Here is a 19,335-nt window from a genome sequence, read left to right on the forward strand (position 1 = left end):
CAGCTCTAGGTACCGCTGTCAAACAGGCACACAAATGAGCTGAAATGTCGACAGTAGTAACAGCAGATTAAAAATAAAAAAATCAGTGATACATTTACATTCTCGTTAAATCTTACATTGTTAAATTGTTAAATCTCATAAAGGCTAACTGTGATAATGAGACCAATTCAGATTTTTTTTTAACTTTGATTAAATACACTAACATAATAACACATCTCATTGGTCAGGCACCTTTTCTCAGACTGTTTTTGCTGTCTCATCTCTTCAGGTATTTTCTTACTTCATTATCTTATTTCCATTCTGCAGTCTTGAATGGTGGAATAAATTAGTTGCTTGAAAATTCATCCTGCATTAAATATTCTGCTTGATTTCTTAATCCTTTTTTCTCCACTGCTGTCCATTCTTTCCAGCTGTGAGCAGAATTATGCCCTAGGACTGGAAGTGGAGCAAAAATTATCTTTTTAGTCTGTGCTGTCGTGGCTGTCTCTTCATCAGCTCCCAGGGATGATACTGCTCTTCTCAGAAATGCTGGTGTTTTAGCTGGAGAGAAACAGGATGTGGCTGTTTAAAACAATGGGTAAAACTCTCCAGGTTGGTGAAGAAAATTGCAAAGAAAAATAAGTCTCTGAGGGTTTTGATGAATAAAAAGGGAGACAAGTTTTGAAGAATAGCCTGGAAGCTGTCCTCAATTTGTTTTTGAACTGCTGACTTCCAAAACCAATCTAGTCACTCATCCATGAAGCTAAATAGACTTAGATGCCACTTTATTTCTAGGAGAGTTGTGGAAACTTTTTTTTCTTTTTTAAATGTACTTGTAATCACCGTTGTTTTTTGTACGTAAGTGTTTCCTGGGATTTCTGGACTCTAAGTGAAAAGGTATATGAAATCTAAATTAAATTCATAGCTTTAAATTGAGAAACTCCTGATGTCTCCGGTATTTGTAAAACAAAAATCAAATTTGGTATTGTTACCTGGGGGATGTGACATGGAAGGTCTGTGTTTTAGTAGTTGCTCTGCAACCAGCCTGCTGTGTAAGTTTGCAAACTGCAGTTTCCCTGTTCACAAGAGTAGGGGAAGAGAACTGTCATTAAGAGTCAGCTGCAGCTTGGGCAAACTAGTTGAAATTGGAAACCTCAAAGAGAAAGTAGTTGTTACCTTCTTGCTTGTATGATTAATTTTTTGGTTTTATGTGGAGCTGAATTAATCATGAAATTTCTTATCTCCCTGTGTGTTTTGTAAAACAAGTAAAACTTAGTCGTGATCCTTTATTTTTTTTCCCCTTTCAACCATGTAATCTGTTACCGGGGATAATGCCTGTGCTCCATCCAGGCTGTCCACCTCCCGTTGAGCGCTCAACGTTTGTTGATGTTGCTCAGTTACAGTTATTAATATTCTGGCAGCAAGGCTGATGCAGGAACTACAAAGTTGAAGATTAGTACAAAATAATACAAATAAGTTGGTTCTGCTCAAGCAGTTTGCCACATTAAGTAAACATTCTTGGGAATTATTCAGCAGAAGGTGGAATATATTTAGAAAAAAATGCGTATTTGCATAATGCAGCAAATTTCTTAGCTTTTGTGTACCAGTGAATGTAGATGAGATATTCATTTAAGAAGTTTACAATTCTGCAACCAGTCTGATGTCTGCTTATCATAAATAACTGCGAATGTGGTTTGAAAAGAGGAAGGTGATCTCTACAGCCCTTGGCCATTAGCCGCTACCAGCCAGCTACATTTTTAGCATGCTCTGTTTATATTGAAATTAGAGGTTTACCATGGAAACCTGTGTTACAATATACTATCTCGTTCTGAGGTACAGGAGAGTTAAAACCATGAATATACCATCTAGTGCTTTTCTTCTGAAAGGATCTATTCTAAATATTATTTTTTCATATTTCTGTATGCTTTGATGAGATTTGCTCTAATGACTCATTTCGTGCAGAGGATGGGAAGTCCCATCTAGAGAAGACTAGCTTCCTTTGAGTCCTCTTCTCCCTCCAAATTCAAGACTTTTCCATGAAGGGTTTCATCTGAAACTGTTGAGCAACCTGAGGCTGTTGGACGCTGTTGCTTCTTTAGCTAAACCTCTGAGCAAGGAGGAGCAAATTTGAGCTTTATGTGACTGAGCTTTGTGACTGAGACCAGTGATTACAAGTATGGCTTCTTCCATACCTTTGGGCCTTAAAGCAGCTCCTGCATGTATTTTGCTGTTTGAATTTGTATTTTAACGTATGTCAAAAATGCCTTAGCAGCTACGGACTTGGACATTTTGCCTTTTGCTGAAATTCATTAGAATGTAAAAAGCCAGCAATCACATCATTCTCTTTCTTCCTCTGCTCTCTGATGTAGAGGAAAATTAAACTATGGTAGGGTAGGGTGGCAGGGATTCAAAAAAATATAAACTGAAACAACAATAGCTTTAATAGCACTTTTTTTTTCCCTTTTTTCCCCCTTTCCCTCACCACCCTCTCCCCTCTCCTCACCCTAATCTCAACTTCTAGCTCAAAATTGTATCTGGTGGTTTGTACATCGCTTGTCCTTTTTGAAATATTTTATATGAAAAAGTATCTCAGTGAATGAAGGGGGAAGCAGGGCTTGATGCAGCCAAAATAGATGAATAAATTAAAGCAATAACTCTTACAGAAAGCAGTTTAATAACCAGTGCGGCAGGCATTGCTAATGTTAAACCCACTTTGAAGTCTGTTATGTAGTTAAACCGGGATTTCACATCAAAAAATGTTATTTACATTTGCACATGCTAGCCCAGCTTTTGTTAACAGCACTAGAAGATTAGATGTAAATGATCTGAGACCAGTAATATAAATGCAGTAGTCTGAAGGCATTTCTCAAGGAGGCTATTACAAGACTGGGGGGAAGAAAAAGTATTCAAATTCCTAACCATGTTCCTATCATTCAAAGCATATTTTCAGATGCCAAAGCAATCTCAGCAAGCAAAAGTGAAACTTACTTGCTCAAGATTCCCATTTGCTGAACTTTACTAACAAGACACTTGAGACTTAAGTTTACATTTTTACAATGAAAATTAGATGGAATGATGCAAAGCCCTTCTTGATGTCTTTTCCCTTGAAGTCTCCACTTCTGATATCAGGGGGTTTAACTACAGTAACTGCATCTTACCCTGGACTGTAGTGCTGTTCTGATTGCTACTTGGGGGAAAATAATTCTTGGAAGTAGTGGGATTTTTAGAGAATAATAGGTAATGTAAGGAAACTACCACATTGTTTCCCCATTTCAAACCTTGGAATTGTATTGGATAAGATGGCACGTTTTGATTTCTTGTCAGTTCTGTACCGTGAGGCTAATGCTTTTTACCTAGGCCCAGATTCAGGTCTCAGATGAGGTATTTAATTTTAGGCATCTAGATTCAAGCATGTAAGTTAGGAAGTCAGTCCTCACTAGCAGTGTAGGTGCAGTGTGAATCCTGTGTGGAAGCAGGGACCTCCCTCTGATTTCTAGGGGGAGCCCAGGTTTTTGTTACCAACAACCTGATTAAGAGCAGGAAGGCAAGTAGGATACAGCCTGTTCTCCTGAGGTAATTGTGCAAACAATTACGCTATTTTTCTTCAAAGCCTTCTACAAATATCAATTAATTCTCACAAAGGACAGTCAAGATGAGTGGGACCTTGGGTCATATTTTGACATGAATCCATTCTTATTTCTGGTTCTAGGCAATCTTCAGTAGATTTCTCTTTGCCTAACATGAAAAGTTCAAATAATAATACAGCTACTTAGAGTTAGACTTGCTCTATTCTCTCTTGCCTGAACAGCCACCGCCTTCTAGAAACCCAGGAATGAGGTTACATTCTGAAAGTAGGCAAAATTTTCTGTGGCTTTTTCTTTTCTTGGTGTGGTGGTTGTTGTTTTGTTTTAAGGCAAACCACGATCTCTCACCACTTTTGAACCACTTACCAGATTCTTTCTCCATGAGAGATTCAAGTAGAGAGAAATAAAAGCCTAATTCTTCTTTCAGCAGGAACAATAGGAAATGAAGGGTTATTCCACTAAGGATAATTTAATTTAATTACTAGATGTATTTTGCAAGTGAAAATCATGTTTACTGTCAGGAATAAAAGTTAAAATGAAAAACTGACAGCAGATTAAATAAAAGTCAACTGAGACTCTTCTAACCTGTTTTTGAGAAGGTCTTCATCAAAGGAACCTCAGTGTTCCTGAACATCAAACCACTACTTCTTAGTTTTAAACAACTGATAGGCATTTAGGACGTATTTAAGGAATTCATCTCTGTTGAAAATCATTGGAAATTTGGCACCGATTTCCGTTAGGTATCTTTTGAAAAATCTTGCTCTCTGTATTTTATCCTACTTCTTAAATACCTAAAGTCATTTCATTCATGGGCTATTTGCTGATTATAAGGTGAAGTCTGGTATTTGAGGCACCTAAACAAATTAAATTTCTTACCTGTAAATTCGTTTGGTTGCTTTTTCTTTTGTTGGTTTATTTTTTCACTCATGTCTTCAAAAAAATTCATTTTAATTGTCATTGTACTTTTTTCCACACTAGGGCTACGTTGGTTTATAGCCCTGCGCTTATCCCTCTTTCTTTTTTTTTTTTTTTTTATCAGGAAGATACAGCATAGTTCTCAATAAATAAACTTGATGGAAATTCTGAAATGAAGGTTACTTGCATACTTTATGGAACCTCTGAATAGCATCGGATGAATAGCCCAGTGATTGATTCTGATCACAACCCACATATTAAAGAGGTTTGCAGCTCCCTAGAATTTGCGTGGCCTTTCACAAGAGTTACATGTGTATTCGTTCCCTGAAATGTTCATACCGTCAGACCTTGGAAATGTAGCTAGCTTGTATACAAAGAAGCAGACCATGGAAAAAGAGACTGTTTGGGTCAGTCTCAGTCTGTATTATACTAGCATGAATCTGGCCTCATAAACAGAGGAAAAATAGATAATGTTGTCCAAAATTTACTGGAAGAACATCAAATTGTACTTCACCTGTCCTTATCCAAAAACCTAACACTGTACCACTGAACACATCTGTGCCATGTTCATTAGTCAGTTCCCTAAAAACACGCTACCAATGAGGATGGATGCTTATCCCTATAAAGCTCTTTTTGTTATATTGTTCATTTTACTTTAAATAGCACAACTTCAACAGTGGAAGTGAGCTGAGAAGTGGGAATCACTGAGAAGAAAAAAGAAAAAAAAGTGGCTTGGGATTTTCAAGAAACCATGGAAATGTCACTGCCTTTTTCCCTTGGCTTGGGCCAAGGGCATGGGCTTGGGCCAAGGGCATCAGCTTGGGCATCAGACTTATTCTGGGCCTTTGAAAATGACAGACTCAGTGCATTTATGCTTTTTTTTTTTTTCATTTTCTGTTTATCAAAATAAGAGAATTTCCATCTTTCAATTGTCAGTAGTGGTGATGAGCAAAATCAGATAAACGTGGGGAAATTCTTATTCGCTGGACCCTAACTACATAATGCAGCCATTATCTTTTAACAGTTAACATAAAACAAAATGGTTGTTTGGCTATTTTTGGAAAGCAATGCATGGCAGGAGGGTCATCCATTTGATTAAATCAAAACATGTTTTAACCGTTAATTTGCACTAGCTGCTACAGGCTGGAGAGCATGGCAGCTTGTGCGGAGCATTTTGACAATATCCTTCCAAGGCTGCTACCGAAGCTCTTGCTGGTGCCATCTCAGCAAAGATGTCAACAATGGCGCAGGTCAAATATCAGGTATTTCCTGTTGTAATTCCATAAAATGATTTACCAAATTGGCCGATTGGTCAGCTAATTAAATGGACCATTAATTGGCAACATGCATGTTATGCAAAAGGTAGAAGTGGTCTTGCATGTCCCTCTCAAGTTAGGTTTGAGGCAAGTTCAGTGAGCTGCTAGCAATGAGAAGAACACCGAGTTAGCCTTTCTGCAAGGTGGTTTTTAATAGATGGTGGATGTTCCCGGTGGTATGCAGGAAGGAGATGCTAGCAGAAAAGGTCTTCAAGGGAAGGAAAACTAGGCTTGGAATGACTGTGCTTCAGTCTGTGCAGTAACTTGGGGAACAGTGGGAATAGGTTCCCCTAAAAGGAACCACCCAGCAGGCAGATGGCTACTGCTCAGGTAGTTGCTGCCTCACGCTCCTTCTGTAGCTGACTCTGAAGGAGAGATTCATCTGACTTATTTTCAGTGTCTACTTGAGAATGAGAAAAATCATGACCTAGAAATGCTTTTGTCTACTTTTTGCTTAGATGAGGTTGGAGACTATTTCAGGGCTCACCGTCTATCTTCAGTCATTCGTTTGTACTTAAAGAATATGAAAAGGTATAAGGAAATTTTAGCTTCTACAGCATATGCCAACATATATTATTATAAATATAACAGTTTGGTTTAAAGCAAACCAAACAACCCCCCCAAAAATAAATCTTCCCAACTAATTCATATTTTGGGTCAAATCCCAGTCTTCTCTCACCTGTGGACACAAGGAAGCAGCGAATTCTGTACTGGGAGATGCGTCATTCTTGGTTTTTCTTTCTTTGATTTCCTTTGCCCATAAGTCGGACTGGATGGCCACAGATAAGGGTCCCTCAAGCAAAATCTCTGCAAAGCATTTGACTGTCTCAGGAGAACAGAATATAACTTGCCTATATAAGCAAAGGAAGAAATCAAAACTCATTTGCAATCTTGACAGTTAGCGATGTTTCTCCTGTGCACTGTTGCCTCTGTGTGGCAGCTGAAATAAGTAGAGAGATGATTAAGCCCCTGTTATGGTATTGCCATATACAGATGTCTGATTTCTGCCACTTGTATCTTCTGTCACTATTCAATCCCTGCAGTGATTTCTCAGAGAAAAAACTTTTATTTAGCAGAAATAGCAACAGCGCTTCATGGCTGGTCTGCTGCAGCTGCGTAGCGTGGCTGCCTGTGGTGCTGCTCCCAGGGTGCTCTCCTGCTGCATCTAAACAATTATTTCTTGATCTCTCACTAATATTATGTTGAAGGAGGAATTTGGGGTCCAAAGACAGAGTGGGCAGATAATCTGTTCTGTGTTCAGTTCAGTGTTTCATGCCAAGAAAGAACAAAAGGGATAATAATACCTTCCCCCTCAATTCATGCTCTTTCCCCTCCATGCTGATGGTGCTTAAATGATAATTTTCAAAGCTTTTCTGACACGTGTACGCAAGTTAGTATCTTCAAGTGGGATGTCTGGTGATACCCAAGGATGTCAGAACACATCCTAAAACATCTGAGCATGTCAGAATGTGTCCTAAACCTTTTCTTTTTTTCTTTTTAATTTTAATTTTCAGTAAGTCTTGCTGCTGTTCTTTTTTCCTTCTTACGCTTTAGTTGCAGTATTTATCATCTGCAGCTAAATGATAGCAATATGCTGGAGAAAGATCCACCAGTCATATTGATTCTCTGTTTCTTCCCTTGTCACTCCCGGGGGGAGGACAAAATCAGATGGCAATTTACAGTTGTCTTTTCAGAGCATCTCTGCATTGGTCTTGTCACATGTAGAACGTGAGTAACATTTTCAAGTTCCGTGTGCTAAGTGCCAACTTGCTTCCCTGCTCTGAAGTTCCTCCTAGGTTTTAGCTAAATGGGATGTCTCACAAGATGTTGGCATACCAAAAATATAAGAAAATCAGCATCAATCTTTGTTTTAAAAATCAGAATTTGAGTCTTCTTGAGCTATATTACTGTTTCCTAACAAAGATTAGATGAGGGGTAGTTTTAAAGGAAATGTACCTGCAAAGGATCTCACTGAGGAGAGTAATTTTTAAGAGCAACAGCCATTCTAGGTAAATGCCTTACACTAGAAAAACGGTAGAATTCCCCTATTAAGCTACAAATATCCTGACATCAATATTGTCATCAAAAGCAGGTTTCTCTGTGACACATCATTATTCCAGGAAGTAAGCAGAAAGAAAAGGAGAGACGTGGTGGCAGATTTTAGGGACCTGAAAGAAACTGAATCCAGTTTCCTCTCATGCTTATGTAGTTAAGTGAAAACAATTATCTGAAATCCCAAATTCTGTGGAAACAAATCCAGCTACTGATTTATAAATACTAGATGCCTCTTTTTCTGGGGGGTGGGTGAAGGGGAGGAAGGAGGTGAGATTATAGTACTTTAAATTGTTGATATGAATATAAGAAATTGTTGTCTGTAACAGACAAAAGGATACACTTCCTACCAACTTATTCCTGTAAGTGTTTCCCTTGCTTTGGTGGGGCTCATTCTCTGCCCACAACTCACAACCTTTTCACTTGATGGGCTTCTAACATACCTGGAGAAGTGAGCCAGAATAAACTCCAATAGCTCTTAAAAAGCTTCATTCAGAGAATGGAAAAAGTTTTCCTGAGGTGACATTTCCCCAGAGCATAACGTGCGTTGTCAGAACTGCACCTTTCTTTAGAGAGACATACAACAAAGCTTCAATAGCACACAAGCACGCTTAGAGTTGCACATGGTGCAAGGATTATATTTATACATGGTTGCTGCAGTGTTTCTACAGAATTATTTACTCTTTATTTTTATTTATTTATTTATTTTAAATTAAGGTAAGAGTGTTTCTGAGGGTTTTAATCTCCAGTATTCCCCGTGATTCTGACAACGTTTTTTTCAGGCGCTTTTTCAAATGATGATTTTGTTGTGTTCCTCTATCTAACTGAAGCCTATAATCTGCAGTGTGAATTGGCAGCTTGCCACACGCAGCAGATGGACTTGAGCATGCTTCTGCCAGGGAGCTAGCATGTGCACCAAGCTCTGCGCGTGTGGCATCCATTTCCTAACCAGAATGTCAAAACAGCTGTCTGTGAAGGACTTCTGCATCTGTACTAACAAGATCTGCCAGAAGTTCTGTAATTTGGAGCATGGTTTCTATCTGAATAGTTTGAACAGTTTTAATGTGCCCAAAGCTAGAGCAATGGTCTCTGACCTCTGTGATTTATAACAGTTTGTAGGAGGATTATCCTGCGGGATGGTAGGAGTTTGTGTCTAATGCCCATCTACCTAGCTGTGTTCACAAAGGTGCTGAAGAAGAAGACTCAGATATCTCTTGGTAGCTGTTTTAGTGTGGTTTCAGAAGTTCCTGGCTTCCTCAAATGGGACAGAAATGTAAAAATCTGTTTGGATGAATTTCAGAGGATTTCAAGGGAAACAGGTGCAGCAATAGTTGAGTGAAGGAAAGGTGCATTATCAGCAACTGGCAGCTGCCAGCAGGTGCTGGGAGGGAGAAAGCACTGTTCCTGTCCAGTGATGCTTCCCAGCCTGGTGGGAAGCAGTTTCTTCATTCAAGGTCCCTGCAGTTTTACATAAGCTGGCGTGCTTGCCTGCTTGGCTTTCACTCGCATTCAGGGGATTATTTTTAATGATTGCCCCCAGTTTTTTCTTTTATAGGGCGTTTCTCTTAATGAAGAAACAAAAGTTGAAGTCTGCATTCTAAAAAATATTTTGATTTCTCCATTTTATTAATCTATTGCTGGCTGTCTGACCTTTTGTTTCCCAGTACAAATAATCACTTGAATTTTCTCAGACCTTATGAAATGGCTGTAATGAAGGCATAGCACTTGCCCTTTGGAATAGACAAGAAACTAGCCATTTCTGTCTGTAGCTGCATCTTACCAGTGAAGTTAAAAATGTTTTCGAACCTTTTTCTCAATAAAAGTTGAAATAATTGCCCTATTCCAAATGTTTTTTTCACCTAATTTTTCTTGTTCTTTTACTCTCACAGGCCAAATGGCAAATGAATGTTTTGTTTCCTCTTTCCTTCCCTAAAATATATGGCGGTAACTTCTACGAGAGGTTTCTGAAGTGACCAAAAATGCATTTGTCTAATCAGTTTTACTTTCATTTTAAATGGTTCTTCTTGAGATGTGCAGCAGATGATCATATTACATGATTTCCTCTGGTATTTGATCATGTAGAATGGGAAACTGGGATTAATGGTTTGTTGTAAGGTCAAATAACTGTTCAGATCCATGGGATCATGTTCTGTGGCATTGCTTATCCCACACCAACACCATGGACTTACGACCACTCTTTCATTAGACATGTTAGCCATGTCCGTGTAACACATCTTTATGTGTAAAAGATGTTAGTAGTCATTAGAGGTCCAAAGAATTTGGGATGGATTACTTTGTGCTGTTTATTTGTCCTTGCCTTTTATTTTGAAGAGAAGTCTCAGATCCTTAGGTATCACTTTTCATTCCTATTTGGCTTATGTTCCCTGTCTCTGTAAATCTCGTGTACTGGCTTTGACTTCAGATAGATGTAGGGTGACCATTAAATTGGCTTGTAGTAAAGTGAGGGCTAGCTAAATGCGTTGAAACTGCATCAATATGTTGAAGCTAATACAAACCACTTGTAGAAAAACAAAGTAACCTGAGGGTGCTATTAATTTTAGATTAAGAATGCATCAAGGAATGAAGGCTAATCCATTAAACCAGGATTGTTTTGCTATGATTCTAATGTAAATCAATGTCAGAAAAGTAAAGATATTTGCAGCAACTAAGCAGTTTCACCAAGATCAAGACAAAGCTTGAGAGACATCCTCTTCACTTTTGTGGGTTTGCAATCCTTTTTCTTATTCCTTATACAAAATTAATTAGTAAGACTGGAAATAATTCATCTCTCAACCAAAAAAAAATCCTTTGGAGACTAGCATGATGTCTACATAGAACTCATAGAATGACACAGGCTTATTAGGTAATTATGTACAAGAAGCAAACACTGAAAAAGTAGTAAAATAACAAATCAGAACTATATAGATAGATTTTTCTATTTTTTTCCCTGACAGTTATTTTAACTATTTGTGCTTTCTACAACCACAGATCAAAACTGCAGGGAGGAGTGTGACTTTTAAGACAGAAATATCCTTTAAATTTTTGCAGTTTATTATGTGTCACTTTAGCAAGTAGAGTGGATTGCATAAAAATCTGTCCCCATGTGCCTCTGTGTTAGTCTTTGAAGGTAAAAGGCAGTCACCTGCCATGGGAGGCTGCAGACAGTCTACAGGCTTCACGAGAACAGCTCCTGCTTCCTCCCTTTTTTAGGGAGAGCCATTTTGTTGAGGTAGTCCCGATTATTATTGTTATTATTTTTCCCTTTATCAGAGTATTCTAGCAGTTTCCTGTCCATTCTGATGCTACAGCGCATTCAGGCAGAGCTGGGATGAGGCTCCAAGCAGCCACTGCCTTTGACTGGGCACAAAGGAAGCAGTTTCCTTGGCAACTGCAACCCCAGAAAGGTCCCAAAACAGCATTTCCACCTGCCCGAGATTTCTTTTTAATTTAGGAGTTTGCACATCGGCTTTGCATGGAGAATTGGGTTCTGTCCTAAGGTTTTAACTGAAATTGCTTACAGGAATAACATAATTTTTGCATATGCATTTATACTTTGGACTGACTGGCTTACAAGAAAGACTGTCAATTTATGTAGTGCCAGTGGATGCTGCAGTAACACGTGGTAGGATTCAGAAAGGACACACAACACTTAAGCTACGAAAATTAAAACACCACAAGAGAAAAAGCCCAGCTAGAGAGGAATTAGCTTGTTCCTATGTCTATGTTAGAAATCGTGAGATCACAGAAACTGCCGAACTTGCTTACATCTTTGGGTTGTACTAGATTTGTCAACTTGAAGCTGAAGCAGCCAGAGGGAAGGCCCTTGCATAAAGAAGTGCTACAGGCAGGTGAGGCGACTCGACTGCCCTGCGGGCTGGGATCCCCCTGTTCTTCAGCACCACTGCTGAATTCACAGAGGAATGGCCGGTTTCACAGAGAGGGGCTCATTTCTGCTCCTGAGGTCACTCAGAGCAGCTCCTGGCAGTTTTTTAATTAGGCAGTTGTTGTGAGATGTTGTGTGCACAGCCCCCTCCCCCCCCCCCCCCCCCCCCCCGATGAGGGCCAGGCTGGGCCCTGCAGGCCCACGTAGGCCGCAGTGCCCCACAGCCTCCCTTCAGCTGGAACCCGGCCACCCACAGGGACCACAAGCTTCTCCTCCGGAGTGCAGAAGGATAAAAGGAAACCCTGGCAGTAACTGTGGAGTTGAAGCTCACTGTATCTGCCACTGAAAGAGTTGGAAAATATCTAAAGTGAAGAGCTACTGTTGTGGCACTGTGCTGGTGCCGTGTCAGGCCAGCAGAGCCCCCAGGACCTGGACAAGGCTGGCGCTGGAAGAAACTGAAGGATGGTCCTCTGGCCTCAACATCTCCACGATTAGCAGGTACAAACTAAAAAATACCACAAATGCTATAAAAGCAGGCCCCAAGATGAGATTCTCACGGCTGACCCCTTCACAGCCATTTTATTTCGAGACACCAATGAAATTTGAAACCAGAATGTGTTTAATTTGCTTTTGGCTTTCAAATATTATCAAAAATAGCTACATGGGGAAGGAACTGAGAACGTGTTTCTTGCCCACCGCACTGTGGAAATGCAGGACTGTCTTCTTAAGACAAAATAGCTGTGCCACGTAGGTGACACCAATTAGCCCCAGTGCAGGCCCTGACGAGCTGGAGGAAATTGCAAAGAGCTACAGCAATAAGGAGTGGGAGCTGGGGTAGCGAGGTATCTGACTTAAGGGAGAAGAGGTGAAGGAAATAACTTTTGAACTCCAAATACAAGTGAAAGCAGAGCATTAGCTGTACAGGCAGTAAAGCTTGGTAGAGTAAAATGCTGCCTGTGATTGTAAGCCAGACCTGGAGGACAAAGGTGAAGCCTGCAATCAAGGTTTCTTAATAAGACAGATGTTCCTCAAAGGTATGTTGTTGCCTTTCCATGCTGTATTTTTAGTTTAGTTTTGCAATACTGTTCTCGCAGGGAAGTTTTTCTCTGGTCTGACTGGTGCTGTTGGTGCATCTGGTGGTACCTATTTCTGCTGTAAAGTTGTTGGGATTTCCGTGTGTAGCAGCAGTTCTGTTGTTCTCCTGTGGACTAAAGCTTACTAGAGTATGTTGAGAAAGGGAGCTGCAATCATTTTATGATTCTTTGGGCGTTAGGTTGCTTCTTTAGCTTGTTATGCTTTTCTGCATGTCTTTACTTCTATGAATTGGCTGTCCTAAGACCATTTGCCTGTACAGATTGTATGTCACCTTCAGATTTACCAGTGCTGAATTTTGTAAGCAATTAACGTGTGCTTTTTTTTTCCCTGTGTAAGAGACGTGCCTTTGTGTAGTACATGAGCATTCAGATCTGAAGTAAGGGATTTCTCAGTCATTGCTGCAACACAGAGAAATAGCAACAGAAATCACGTTTTATTGCTTTGCCAAAACAGTGTTTATGTTATAAATCTATGCCTGATGTTTCCCTTTTCATGAGCTGCACCTTGAGAGGGGCTACTTAACTTTATGAATCGCAGACAGGTAGCCCCTCTAGCAGCTCTGGTGAGTGCCTTGAAAGCAGAGGTGCTAACTGAAGCAGCTGAAGGTGATAACTAAAACTAAGCGGTGTCACTGTCCCTCCTCCACCTGAGTTCCCAGCAGCCAATTAATATTTCTTGAACTTGAGTGATAACGCTCAGTGTGACTCTGTGCTTAACAGGGAGAAGAAAAATTCTTCACAGCTGCAGCAGCTATTTCAGTCCCTCTTTGGCAGATCTTTAATATGACATTCTTGTCTCCCTGGAAGAGCCAGATCCCACTAGCATGGAGGTATGTGCCATCTTGTCAGGAGAGCTAATGACCTGGGCTCTGTTGTTATTATCCTAATAATTAATATGTCATTTACTTGGTAACACTTCACAATATAACTTGTTTTGCTGTGAATGAAATAAAGTCAGCCCCAGAAGAAGGTTTCCACAGCCTCCAGATTTAAGTGTGTGCAGAGGGGAGGAAACATTTCATGTCTTTTCCCAAGGCTCTGCTCAGAGAATGACTCTAATACCCGGTGGAAATGCTCTGTCAACAGAGAAAGACTAATGAAAAGGCAGAAGTTTCCAGGTACAAGAAAGTCAGAGCTCTGTCAGCTTTCCAAAGTGGTAGCTTGATTAGCATCTTCCATCCTGGTCACCTACATAACAACATTTATCCATTTCATATAATGCCTCAGTGAAACTCATGAGTCTTGAAGCTAAATACTGGCATATGTGATCTCCGCGTATTAATGTCTCCCTCTAGTTTACACATCACTAAAATATTGCAAACCTGCTGGGTTTGAGTTATATGTATGTGAGATAACAAATCAAAGAAAATAACCTGTGTGACAGTGATATAATGAGGAAGGCAATGACCGGCCTAATGGGAGGATCAAAAAAGTAGCCCAATAAATAAAGGGGAGTTGGAAGTGTCCCCATCAGTGGCAAGCTAATATGTACACATATTGTTGTCGGTTTACCAGCTGAGCCCCTGCACAGCTGTTGGGGATCAGAAAGGCCTGTGTGCTATTCTCTGCTTTGCCAGTCTGTCTGAGCTCCCAGTGCTCTGCTTCTCTGGCAGTCAGGCCCCTGACTTCTCTCTCTTCTATCCTTGCTGGAAAAGCAAGGAAAGTGGTTCTTGCCTGAGAGAGGAAGCATGAGTTACTTGCCTGGTTCTGCCTGAGTTTGCTTCCCCTGCAACAGATCCTGCTTGTAACCTCGAGTAAATTGCTTAGATGGTCATGTCCTGATATGGATTTTGGCTGCAGGGTGTTAGCGATAAATGTTCCCATTTCTCCCTCTCAGAACTGTGTTTGGTAGGGACTTTACTTTCTAAAATTAAAATTCTTCTTGTTTCTCTGTTTGGCCTCTGGTGCACGGAGAATTTTCACTCTGGCTGCCCTGGTTAGTGCTTAGGTGTGGTTCAGTCTTCTTACTGATGAAGATGCTTAGCTGCCTTCTTGATTTCTAGGGATATAGAAGTTGTGTTACAGTTATGTGATGATTTTTTTTTATTATTATTATTTATCTCCCATTCCTCAGTGCTTCAGATCCTCATCTAAAAGTGCAATAATTGTTACCAACACCACCGTCTTTTTGGGAATATATTAAGGACTGGATATACTTGATATTCCATACATATATAAGGTTATGAAGATACCGCAAAATAAAAATACCACTTCTCTGCCTTCTTTTTGGTAGGCTAACTAAACCGATGTCTTCTAGCTGCATTTCTTATGATGCAGATTCATTAATTCTTCATTTCTCATCCTTGTAGTGTTCATCCTGTACCTCAGTTCCAGCTTGCCTCCCACATTTAAAAAGAGCAAATGCAGTACTTCGTATGGCTTTTCAGTTACGGACTGGCATAGTGGCAGTACCCACTGAATGGATAGATGGATAGGTGCATTAACGAGCTTTGCACGAGGCCTGTAATTTCATGTGGCAAGGGGGTCACTAGGCTTCCAAGACGCAATATGTGTGTTGTTTGTTGGGGTTTTTTTTTCCTATTTATTTCGGTGGTGGTGGCTCTGATTTGTTTTATCCTGTTCCACCCCACCTTTCTGAGAAACAAGATGTGTATATAGCTTTGTTCTTGCAAATAGCTGTAGATTGTGCATGTATGGATTTAGTCCTAACATGGGTATCTACAGTGCTCTGAATTCTGCACAACTCTTGTGAACACTATCTTAATATCTTCCAATTTCTAAGAAGAAGTGGTAGTGGCTGAGCACTAGGAATGCATATAACACTGTCTTGCAAATTTCCTTGCCTCTTAGCTTTATTCTGATAACAATCTAAACAAAATTGTTGTGAAACTCCCGTTGCTGATTTCTGCATTGTTAACATCAGCATATTTTTAAGGTGTTTTAGGTAATGGAACTAGATGAAGGCTGAACTTTGAGGTAAAGGATTTTATCTCTTTGTAGCAAAACAGTAAACAGGCATTTAGGAATTACCTCCCCGTAGACAATGCAGAAATGAACAATTCTGCCTGTGCCACGTTCCCTGCCTGTGCCACAAGTTCCTTGTTTAAGTCTGTTACTTTGGGACAGTGATTGTGGAAATCTTTCTGTTTCATGTTACTTTGGACTTGTACATGATCATAAATGCGATCAGACAATGGTTGTGTAGAATTAGAAGAGTAATTAATTAGCATGAATTATTAAGGGTTAATGATGTGTGTTATAGCTGCAATGTTCTTATTAAGAAGACTAAGAAATGTGAATGGTTTCATTTTTACATTCTCTGAGTACACCTATGAGATTTGTGATAGAGAACATTACAGCAGGTAATTTTCCAATTTACTACTTTGTCTTTTTGGATGCTTCTATTTTTCCTAAAGCACTATCTGGTATGTCCTATCATTATTTGGGCCTTATTATACATGTGTGCACACAAACAATGCATGAGCCAAAGACAATAACCAAACAAAGGGGTTGGGGTTGGACCATGATCCCTAATTCACAGGAAGGAAACTGGTGTGCAGTGAGAATCCTCAGTTGATGTAGCTTTTTCCAAAAGTAGTATACTCCCTGCGTACACCAGTACTACTTCTGCACTACGGAGTTAGAGGTTTCGTATGTAACCTTGCCCTTTGTACCTTTCTAATCTGAAGTGCCCCTGAGAGGAGAATAATTTCAGTATTTAGTAATGATGATAGTGGACATCATAAAAATATGTCAGTGAAAAGTAGATCCTATACATCTTAATAACTTTATCTTGGGTCATCTGAAGCTTGAATAAATTGGAGAATTTCAGTGTTAAAAGGGGGTAGGATGCGTTAAAGATTAAACTTGAAATTTCACATTTTTATAGAAATATGATAGACAACGTTACAACAGATGACAGACCATAGGGCAGATTATTCATATACCCCAGGAGTCCCTAAAAGAGAGCAGCCTTCTCTTACTTTTGCATTCAAGTTATGTGGGAGAGCTTGTTGCTTTTTGCTGCCCAATATTTTTGCCTCTTCTGCCTGTTCCATTTGGATGTCAATGTCTAATTAACTCGATGCCAGGTAACCTACTCTGGCCAAGGAGAACACAGCACAAAATAAATTGAGGAGAAAAGAAACCAATGGTGACCTTTGTAAGGTTTCAGTCTTAGGCTGGCTGTAGATGGTTCTTGCTGCCATGTTTTCTTGCTTGGGGAACTGTCGTTTAGCACAGACCACCTTTCACATCTTCTAATTTATATGGAGGTGCCATATCATGTTGCAGGATACATTCAAAAGACACCACAAAATTAATGGTAATTCATCTCAGTGTCAAGGAGACGATCTTCATCATGCAAATGTGAAGGTGAGGCGTTTGTAAGGACCTACGGTGAGGAATGAGCATAGTGATTTTTATTTTGTGGGGTGGAGGTGTCACTAGCATGGTGTTAATCATGCGTGTGCTCTACTTCTTCATGAAAAGCACATGCAAGTACTCTGGTGAAATATTTTGTGTCATATCATGTACTCATAGCCCACTTCTGAGTGCTGTGCAGCAGAGAGATAGACCAGGCATATTTTTAAACTACTAGGAAAGTTTGTTGAAGTACACAAGGCTTTCAAAAACAAATGTTATACAGAAGTAAAAGCCATTAAATCAATGCTGTGCTACCATTCAGTGATTTCTATGTATCTTGTGCTGATACCAAGATAAACATGATTTTTAAAGCCAACAGGTTCATGAACATTGTGACAACCCTAAATATCTGTTTATTACAAGAAGATAATCAGCAGATCAATAACCCTGTCTGAAACGGTTGTCTTGCAGTAGTATTGGATTTTATTTTTTGCACTAGTCAGCGTTTTCTGAAGGGATGATTTTCCCAGAAGAGGAGTCACGTAACCAGTTGCTGGGTCATTGCTTTGTATGGCTAAGGAAGAGGAAAGATCTGCTCTGATTGTAGCTCCTAATTAGCAGGGAACTTGGTCTGACCCCAAAGTTTATTTGTAGGTCAGCAAGGATGTCTGAATGGAGGAAAACCTAAATCTCAGATGACCTTTGATCTGTACTATGCGTGTAGCGACCCTGGTCTCCCCTGGCTTCAGCTGTGCTCTTAAAGGAGAGCTGCACCCAATGGTGATGTGCTGTGGGGAAAAGGCCCACGTCTGAGAACTACTTCTTAATTCTGGCTGTAGAGAAGAGAAGACAGAGCGGAGGTTGTAATCCAGTTTGGATTTTTACTCGCTATGCTTCAAAAGCGTGCAAGGAGATGGAGGACAGATTAGCACATGCAGTTGCTGATGGCTTGAATTGATGAGAAGATGCAGGTGCTGTAACCCACAGTAATTCATCCATGCAATGGTATAACTTGAAACATTGCAGAGTCAATAGAAATCAAAACAGTGTTGACTTAGATATCAGCATTAAAAACAGACTCGGATTTAAATAAGTACCAAAGGGGACAGGCGGTTTGTAATAACATTATCCCCACAGTGCTGTACTGTGGCTTCAGCAGAGATACGCATGGAAGCATCCAACAGCTGGGATGTTTCCACAGTGATAAAAAGCAAAGCAAAACCAGCCAAAGTGGGTACAGAGGGGAAAAAGATGGTTCACCTGAAGCCGAGGATTTTGGTGCAGCCTAGAGAACCTTCTGAGCATGCAGAAATTACTTAGATTAATGCAAGAAATTCATATGCGAAGAAATGCTTGGCTAAAAACTCACGTTGTATGAAATTTCAAGTACTTTTGCAAACAGCAAAAGAAATGGCTGGGAGCTTCTGATGCCTGTATTTTATAGTAGTGGAAGTAAGAGAGGGAATTCAGCATAAATTGAGAAAGGACATTTAATTAGTACGGAGCCAACTAGTAGGAAATCAGTCCAACTAATGTATTTTAAATTTCTTACTTGAAGACATCAACTATCATAGAAATTTCATTAAACATGATTAGTTTAATTATTTTGTCCTTAGTGAAGAGTGCTAATTAACTTGGGTATGATAAATATGCATCTGAATATCACTTTGAAATCCCTACAGATCCTAATTATTCTTAAAGACTGAGGTGTAGACTCTCTTATTATAATCCTTTTCAAAGTAAAGATTTCTTCAAGGGTACCAGATATTTCAAAGGTGAACAATTTTTCCCCTGGAAAAAAAGAAGCAAGTTTTGATCAAAATCTGAGGTGAAATTATGAGGGCTCTGAAAATAACCTTGAAGTGTGTGTCTTCTTCCTAGCCATGGATCCTGCCTATGAATTGAGACCAAATGAAAATCTGCAAAGAGGGATTGCTTAACTGCTAACCATTGTAGCAGCTTTGAATATGCAATCAGGATGTACATAAGAAAAGCATTACTTACCCTTGAAGGTAAGAAGGAACAATATATGGCAAACCAGTTTAGCATACATTAGGCCTTAATTTGGGGCCATTGTTTTGTAATCACAATGGAGTGAAGATGTTCTTCCAAAAATCAGTTTAAAATCCTGTATGAATGCTTTTTCTGGTGAGCTGGAGTTCGCGATCTCCCTGACTTTTGACTAG

At 39.8% G+C, this 19,335-nt stretch overlaps 1 protein-coding gene across 2 annotated transcripts in view; it reads left to right on the top strand.

Moving 5' to 3' along the window:
- Window positions 1–19,335, top strand: part of TOM1L1 (target of myb1 like 1 membrane trafficking protein) — a 428,506-nt gene that overhangs the window by 217,484 nt on the left and 191,687 nt on the right. The window contains exon 1 of one of the 2 annotated variants that reach the window (XM_013178887.3): window positions 11,980–12,227. The exons of the other annotated variant lie outside the window; for it this stretch is intronic. The gene's annotated coding sequence lies outside the window, so the exon portion shown is untranslated. Of the gene's footprint in view, window positions 1–11,979; window positions 12,228–19,335 lie in introns of those variants that run through there. 2 annotated transcript variants of the gene reach the window in all.

The sequence above is a fragment of the Anser cygnoides genome, chromosome 19 (genome assembly GCF_040182565.1).
Source record: "Anser cygnoides isolate HZ-2024a breed goose chromosome 19, Taihu_goose_T2T_genome, whole genome shotgun sequence".
NCBI lineage: Eukaryota > Metazoa > Chordata > Aves > Anseriformes > Anatidae > Anser > Anser cygnoides.